Below are 9373 nucleotides of genomic sequence, written 5' to 3' on the forward strand. Positions count from 1 at the left end.
CTGAGGGCATTTTCCCCTTGTCGTTCACCTTTTAATAAGAAGGAAAACCTCTCTCAGAAACCCTTCAGGCAATTTCTTGTCCAGGACCCATAGACTTAAATCAGTCAGACGCCTGTGTTCTAGCAGTTGGAGAAGCTGCAAAAAACAAAAATTGCATATTTGACCTCCACCAGAGGCTGAAGGAGGGGAGGGTGAACAAATGACTATAGTAATAAGAACTGTAAATGCTGCTGGAAATTAATCACAAGTGAGATGCAGAGACCTGGCTTCTTTCTGACAGGGGTTGAGGTGAGAAGATAGTTCTGGGCTATCAGAGAGCAACGTAGAGAAGGGAGAACTGAAGCTTAGCACCCAGGATCCAGTTCAAATTCTTCTCTAACCAGCTCTATGGCAAGTTACCCAAGCCTGGCCCTACTTCCACGTCAGTAACATGAGGAGACAAGATTAAGTCCAAAGTCAGTAGAGACTTCCAAGACTCCACAACTTGAGGTCCTTGAAAGGAGGGCATGAAAATGCTTTTGTTGCTGACATCAGATAATGTGAACCAACCATTATTATTAAAAAGTTTCCTTTTGGTATTTTTGGGGTTGATTTGCTTCCTCTGTGAGCACTTTCGAAAAGCATTGTTCTCTTAACTACTTTCTAGCCACCTGTCAATCACTGTATGCTCCCTTTCTTTCTCTCCCCCTTCTAGACCTAACCCATTCTCTATTACCCCTCCCACAAAATATCACATTTATATCTAGGTAACTAGATATCTCATTTTTTACTAAAGTAAAAAAAAAAATGTTTTAGGGCCCTCCCTGGTGTGCAGCTGGTAAAAGCACAGCACTAAGAAGCTAAAGCCACTTCAGCATGAGTTCAATCCCCGCCTGCCCAGGAGGTGACCACATGGTGCGACAGACCTCTCCTGACCCACCCGCTGCTCCCCTCAGCAGTGTACTTCATCAGTCAGCCTGTTCTGCTCCCCGCTCTGTCTCTAGTGAATCCTCTCACTGTCCCTGCACCTCTGGCCTGTACCCCAATTCTGTATGCACAAATAAATCTTTTTAAAAAATGTTTTATATCACCAACAGTGCTCTAGAACTTATGAAGAAATAGATTTGGCTGAGAATTATTTAATTACCCACAGCTGACTAAGTTCACTAAAGGGGAAGGTGTAGTAGGTATACAGGTGTCACAATTAGTGGCGATCTGAATTAGTTCAACCACCTATGTATCCTCAGTGATCTGGTGAAGTCATCTAGCTTCTGTTGGTCTGAGCAGTGTTCAATCACTTTTCACTCAACATATATTTATTGAGGAACTACGGTGTAGCAGATTTTGTGTATACAAATATACCTCATATTTTATGCAGTATATTACCAGATTGTATGTGCACAAATATAGATAAGACATAATTCATCCTCTCAAATATCTTTCAGTTGGCATGAGAAACAAATGATTTCACAACGAGGAAAGTAATGACTGTAAACCTGAACTAATGGAAATTAGAAATGAAATGAAAACACATACCAAAAAATGTTAACTAGGATGCAACTAGTTAAAGTAGTGCTTAGAGGAAAATTTATAGTAAATCCCTATGTTTTAAAAGAAGGTTTTAAATCAGTGTAAAGTAGAGGGAGGTGTGGGAAGTAGGGTACTTAGCCTTTTAGTAAAAATGACATTTTAAAGGTTAAGGCTAGAGGAAGGTGGGAAGAGAATTTCAGAAAGAACAACTTGAACAAAAGCATATAGGCATGAACTAGCATGGGTATGCAGGAAGATTCCAAACAGTTCAGCACTTCCATAATGTAAAGTGTGTGGAAAGAGAAGCAGAGGAGGCTGTGGGGGAAGGTGGGGGCACATTCTGGAGGTTTCACATACTCTGCTGAGAATCTTGGGCTTTATTCCCTGGGTCATTGAAGGGTGAGAAGCAGACCTATAATTTGGCTCTGGATTTCTTTTAGAAAAATCTTCCCAGATGTAGTTGTCTACATCGGTTTCTAGAATGGATGACAAGGGGTTGAGGTGGGAAGACACAGAGGCCAGAAGAGAGACCACTGGTGTAATCCAGGGGAGAGAACAGGGAAGGTGTACACGAGCAGTGGTGGTAGTCTGAGGGAACGAGCTGGAGTTGGAAGGACTGGTACTGGCAGGAGGAAAGAATGAGGAGGATGAGTCTAGACTGACTGTTCTGCTGTGTGATGGTCACATTCAATGAGAATTAGAGACCCTAAGATAGACTTGAAGGTGACTTGGCCATTGTCTTCCTGTTTTCATTTGCCCCCCACCTTCCAATCCCCCGGTTTTTTGATTGACCTTGCTATGGGAGAAATATTATTCTGACATTACATTTCTGCCAGGGATTTAGTAACCTCTCTGGCGATCCTTACTCCCTTCGGGATACCCTGGACTCCCTCCTTTGAGGGACCTCCCTGTCTCCCCACTTCACTCACAAGGCTCCCCAGGGCACACCAGGAATTGGGTTCCTCTTCCTGGGCTCATAGTCCCACTGTGTTGAGTATACATGTGTTTTGTTTGATCTGCCCTCTACTTAAATATACAGTATTCTTACACATAACTGCCTTTGAAAGTGGAAACCTTAGGCTCTGTCGTGTTCCTTTGACACTTTTGATTATCTCATTCTAGGCTTGCTTTGGCCACTTCCTTCATGCTTGACAGCCATGGGCTTGTAAATATTTAAGATTTGCTGGGAGGTCAAAGTCTCGTCTACTAGTGGGGAATATCCTCACTGCCCAGGTCATTTGCCTCCCTGTCAAATTTTCTCCAGGACTGGTTTCCTGTAGAAGATTTTCTGAAAGATCAACTTTATCTCTCCCTCAGAAAAGGAAAAATCAGTTGCCTACATATTAACTTGAATCCCAAGAAATTGCTAATATCCAACTGGTTTTACCTTGAAAAAAAAAAAAAAGACAATTTCTTATACAGTTCTGGCTTACTGACTGTTAGAACAGTGTTTCTCAGCCTGGTTTGCAAATTACATTGTTAAGTTTGTTGTTTTAATTCCCTTGCTAGGACTCCCCCTAAGCACTTTTGAATCTTTAAGAATGGGAGCAGGCATAGAGATATTTTAAAAGTTATTTTGCAATCAGATTAAGAACTGTCACTTTAGCACCCTTCTGGGTTAGTCAGGAGAGAGGGTCAAAGAGCCTTTGGCTGGGCTTCCCAGGTGGCAGAAGGGGTTAAGTCTCAGTACCAAGTAGCTATCTACAGTCAGGGAGCTGATCCACAGGGCAAGGCAGACCTCTCCTGCCTCAGCAGTGTATTTCAGACAATCCACCTGTTCTGCTCCCCACTCTCTCTGGTGAGCCCTCTCACCACCCCATGCCTCTAGCCTACACCCCAGCTCTTATAAGCATATATAATTTTTTGTTAACTCTTAAAGAGAGAGAGAGAGACTTTGACTTACCTCCTTAACTCATTTCCTGTGGGTGATAGGAGCTTCCTGGTTCTCTGAGCAGGAAACTTCTTTAAGAGAAGTTTGAGAAATCTAAAACTCCCATGTGGCTACAGTTACCCCAAGCAGTAATTAATGCAGCTGCTTCATGCATTAAATTGAGTGAGTAAAAATCAAAGCGCTTCCATCACAGTAAAAAGAAAAAGTGTATTAAATGCCCATGTGCATGTGGTACCATCCAAAACATATTACAAAATGACTTCCTTCTGGGAATTATCAATATGGAATTTGCAATATTGTTTCTGCCAAACCCAGTGAAGAGCCCTTCGGCATTAGAGAAAGACACAACAAACTGGAAAATTGTTGGGGATGTGGCCCTGCACGTTTTCTCAAGAGCATATACAACAACAAATCATGCATCTTGGAACAGTTAATTAAATGACTGCAGCTAGACATAGCAGTTAAGAGAAACACAGCTTTAAGAGCTATAATTCGTTTGCATGCTGAGTAACTCTAGGAGTCTCACTTCCCCCTAATGTATTTTTCCTTTTGCTTTTAATGAACAGAAAAATAAATAAATAAATATATTTTCAGAATAAAAGGAAAAATCACCCATGTTAGTTTGGGGGATGATGAATATGTTCTAAAACCACTTATCTACACACTTTACACATATAAGCTTTATGGTATGTAAGTTATATCTCAATAAAGCTGCCTTTTAATTTTTTAGTGTTTTATTGATGTAACATTGCATTATAACATAAGCTTCAGGTGTGCAGGCATTATAAATAAGCAGCGGTAAGCAGGACATTTAAGTTCACCACTAAAAGCCCAATTCCATCCTTCACCACACAATTGACCCCTTTCACCCAACTTAACCCCTCCTGTTCCCCTTCCCTTTAGTAACCACTCATTTCATCTTATCATGTAAAAGTGTGTTTTTATTTAGTTTATCTGTTTGGTTTCTTTTTGTATCAATGTAGTAAAAGCATATGATATTTACCTTGTTCCCTCTGACTTATTTCACTTAACATAACACCCTCTAGCCAGTCCATATTGTTGCAAATGACAGGATTTCATTTTTTTATATAGTTGAGTAGTATTTCAAGTGTGTATATGCACAATCTTCTGTGTCTATTCGTGCGTTGATGGGCACTTAGGTTATTTCCAACTCTTGAAAGCTGCTCTTGAAAAAGTACTACAGTGGGAAGGAATAACTGAAAGATCTTTCAGAATATGCATCCTGAATTTTTAACAGAGAAGTTGGGCGTGCTTGTGCTTGTGTGCTATCCAATGTTGGGACTCAGACTTGAGTGGTTTGCTCAGACTGCTTCGACAGTGGTGCCCGTGAAGGGTTAAATGGGTAGGGCCAGGGCTTATGCTAAGGTTGAGCAGGCAATAGCTCTAAAGAGCTGGTGGAAGAATGAAAGAAAGGGTTTGCTCAATTGAGAAAGAAATGCAGCTGCAGTGATCCACAGAGCCCCAGGTTGAGAGCAAACCTGTCTGGGAGGCTGAGAGGACATGCACACGCTCCTGGCAGGGACACTCGCTCCTTCACTCACCCTCTCCCAAGACTACCCGTTTCTTGTAACAGCGTGAGCTTCCCTGTAGCTTCTTTCCACTTTCTCAGTGTAGAATTAAGTTAATTGGTTTCAGCAAGCTCCACCATAGTGCATGCATTAAGTGGGTTAAGAGAAGGAATATGTGTGTATGTTTGTGTGTTTTGTATTCACTTATACAGACACCTGAGACAACACTCCCCTAATATCTCTGGATGCTCTAGACTGTTTTTTGAGTCCTGGGGCTTGATGAACTGGCTGACCGGGAAATTCTGAAAGTCTAAAGAAATGCTTACAAAAATGAAGGGGCCTTGGAAGAAGCCTCCAGAGCTGATTTCCAACTTCTGCAGGACCTGTTCTCCTAAAACTTCTCTATCAAGCATGTGTATCTACCACGGGCTGTTGACGTTGTTACCACTACAGGCTTTACAGTAAGTCCAGGGGAAAAGGCCAGATATGTCACCAAAGACACATTTATACAAGTCAGACTACAAGATAGGGACAAAGCAATGGGTCTCAGAAGCCCTGTATAACATGCACAGTTGCAAGGTTAGGAAGGCTTCTTGAAGGCATTTGACAGCTATGTAACACTTTTACTGACAGAGGTCAGAGTGAAGCAAGATGGGATTCTGGAAGAATCAGCATGGTCACAACTTTGGGGGTGGGATGAGGAGTTATCCTAAGAAAGCCAGTGAGCCCCTTAGGGGAAAGGATAAAGAACTAGTAGAAAATGGGCCTGGGAAGGTAAACTGGGGTTGGAAATCCCGAGCAGAGGAGTTGCTATGGAGAAGCCACAGGAGGGCGCTGCAATAGGGCTACTTGCCAGGATTCCTTCACCAAGCCTGTGTGCACTGGCCTGGGCTGAAGGGGACTGCCAAAATATTGCTCTGGTTTCAACTCTGGTGCATGTCAGCACAGTGCAGAATAGATTCTCCACAGGAGGCACTCAGCAAGTGGAGATAAAGACCAAGTCAAGTCAGTCCTATTTAAGAGCCTTGCAGTTCGGAGACAAGAGAGGAACCAAAGGCAGAAATTAGATACCTGGAGTCAAAATACATCACCTGGGTTATGAAAGAAGCATCAACTATTGGCAAACTGCTCAAACAAATGGGGGCACAGTCTGCTCTTTCATTCTACTTCTCAATACTAAACTGTAAGCTTCTCAGGTTGGGGACCGGATTGTCTTCGTGTTTCAGAGTCTGGGTATAGTTCAGTGTCTCCCATTTGGTAGATCTCCATGGGAGGTTGGGAAGGAAAGAGGGAGGGAGGCAGGCCGGCCAGCTGGCTGGCCCTATCCCAGGTCAGAATCTCTCACTAGTTCTGAGTTTGGCCACCCACAGCCAGAAATGCAAACAAGAGGGCCATTGATGCAGCAGGAGATAACAAAAATATATATTGTAACTAATATGGTATAGGAAGGGGTAGGGACTAGCAGGATAGAGGAAGAGGGAAAGATCCAATTGTTGGTTCAAGGTGGAGGTACAGCTACAGGCCTGCCTGTTTTTTTTGTTTTTATCAAAGCCTGCACCCTGCCCTTCCGTCACTCAAAGTCCAATGATCACGTGGCCACAGGTGCAGCTACCTTCCACGGCAGTCCCAACTGCAAAGAGAGAAAGTCCATGTGCCTCACTCCCTTGTAGCCTGTCCACCTGGTGGCTCTGTGCTTCCCCTTTCCCAGTAGCTCTATCCCTCAGAAGATCGGGATAAAATTGGAGCCGAGCTCTGCACATCTTCCTTCCCCCAACCTGGACATTGTTGGGATATCTGGGGAGTGGGATTGGGGGTTTCGGCTCCTCATCCTGGTAGGGAAAAGCAACAGTTTGTACAGGCCAGAAAATCTCTGCATACACCCTGAGGGCCCCAGGAGAGCAGGGCTCAGCAGCCTGGAGCCACTCCAACAAACCAATTCTCCCACCTTGCCTCATCTTCTGAGGATGTCTGTCTTTGAGTTCACATTGCAGTGCCTGGTTCTGGTTCAAATTGCCCCTCTTTCTCCCACTCATATTTTTGCTCACTTCACTTCTCCCTCCCTGACAATACCAGCCCACACTAACTTCCTGGATCCTCATTCTTTCAGTGATCATAGTGTCTGTGCTGCATAATCAAAGTACCTGTGTTATTTCTTGCCTTTGCTTCCCATGCTAGTCATATAAAGTCTTTGAAGCCAGAATCCCCTTTTTAAATTATTGAAACCCTGCAACACCCAAACTATACTGACTACTGAAAGGTTGCAAAATAAGATCAGTTACAGAGAAGGGGCAGAAACTAACCTCATGGAGTGTCAACCACTGCACTGGTGAAAAGAAAACTTGAAACAGAGGCCCCCAAGCCCGGGCTCTCCTTTACTGAGGACAGATGAGGGGGAAAGGTGTATCTGCCCTTTAGCATGTGAGGTAGGTTGAAGTATTTGATGAATGTGGAAATTAAGCACTGGTGTGAGTTATCAGGAGATGCCAGGTTTCCCTCTCTCTAGCTGTCCTTAAAGATGGGGGCTGGGGGCCCTCCCTGGTGGTGCAGCAGGTTAAAGCACTGCACTAACACGCTTAAGCCACTTCCGCATGAGTTCGGTAGGCTTGCCTCAGGAGATCCACATGGCATGGCAGACCTCTCCCGACCTGCCTGCTGCTCCTCCCCTCAGCAGTGTACTTTGTCGATCTGCCTGTTTTGCTCTCCACTCTGTCCCTGGTGAATCCTCTCACCCTCCGCATCTCTGGCCTGTACCACAGTTCTGTATGAATAAATAAATCTTAAAAAAAAAAAAAAAAGATGGGGGCTGGAGTGTTTAGGATCACCAGGAAGCTGAGGTTGCAGGATAGGCGAACCTTCCTCTGAGTAGTGACAGCAGTTTCCCTGTTGTCCTTTTCAGTGATACAGGCAAAAAAGAAAAGTCTTTTTGGGGTATACATCTTAGAGGAATGTTTGCTTTGTCCTTTTGCTTTATGAGTGTCCGATGTCGTTAACAGGTGCGGGAAGATTTAACTAATTACAGGCAGACCAGTACTACTCCTGTGTAGAGAAAAAAGGTACATGCTCATCACCATCTAGGACATTTCCCCAAGAATTGTATGTTCCCTAGCCAGAAAATAACTCTCCCCTGCCTGGAAATCCTTTCCAACTCTATCCAGTGAAAGCCTGCTAGTAGATAGTCTGCATTTGGCATTTGTACTCCTGCACTGCACTCAATGTTCTTGTAGAACTGCCTCTCTAAGTAGATTGTGGGGCAGGTATCAAAACCAATTATTCCTCCAGAATCTTCCAACAGTTAGTGCTCAATAGATGCACACATAAATAATAACATTATACAATAATTTCAAAGGTCTTTCCCCACATTTCCTAATTTAATCCTCACAATAACCCTGTGAAGAAGTGTGATTAACTTCCATTTTCCAATTAAGGAAAGGGACACCCTAGGAAGTTAAGTACCACACCCAGTATATTACCCAGCAGGTAGGGAATTCTTTCCAATGCATTCTGCTGCTTTAATGAACTATCTTCTGGAAAAAAGTGTCAGTTTGGACTTTCTCCCTCACAAATCTTATCCCAGGAAACAGAGTGTACTATGTACTATAGTATTTCAGGGTCAGGCACGCCAAGTACAAGCTTATGTGTGAATATTATTTCAGGGTCAAACACAAACATATGCTTATGTTCATTAAGTTAATGGATGCATTTATAAGCAAATATTCTCTGTGAAGTGGAAAGGAAACGACTTAAGGGGCAGGAGAATCTTTCATTCAAGTTATTTCCAGGGAATCTACTGGGTAGCCAGCATTGCAGACCCAAACTGCTCATTGCAAGAAACAGTAAACAACTGACAATAAATAAAGCACAATTTCGTTAAATACTACTGAAGTGGCGGGGGAGGGTCTTTGCTCTGATCTGAAGGCACAAAAAAATTGTACTCATTAGAGGGAGATTGGTGTCTTTTGGTCTAGGGGGGATATATTTAAATAGACTTCCAGGCAAATTAAAAGGGCAAAAGGAGGAGAGAGTGCTTCTTAGCTAGAAATTGACTTAAGGGGACCCCAACTCTCCAGTCCTGTTGCCTGCTGCTAGCCTACCTACGACAATCAAGAAAGGAAAAACAAAGGCAAGCGAAACGAGGTCAATTTATGTAGCGGGACTGGGCGATAAGGAGGACGAACAGCGTACAGAGCCAGCGCGGAGAGAGTTAAATGGCTCCGGCCAGACGGAACGGGTTAAGGGGGGCGGGTGGGAGCGGATCCATAAGGCCCGCCCACAGGAGGATGGGGGAGGGGCCTCGCAGATGGAGCCCTAGGATTGGTCGCGGGGAAGGCGTTGCGCTAGGACGGTACCAACAGTCGGGGGCCGCGGAGGCGGGGGGTGGGTGTGGGGCTGCAGGCTCTGCGCGGGGAAAGGTGGCCTGGGAATGGCCGGGCCGGGGGTGGGCGGG

Source organism: Condylura cristata, unplaced genomic scaffold (genome assembly GCF_000260355.1).
Source record: "Condylura cristata isolate star-nosed mole 26May11 unplaced genomic scaffold, ConCri1.0 scaffold00024, whole genome shotgun sequence".
In the NCBI taxonomy this organism is placed as follows: domain Eukaryota; kingdom Metazoa; phylum Chordata; class Mammalia; order Eulipotyphla; family Talpidae; genus Condylura; species Condylura cristata.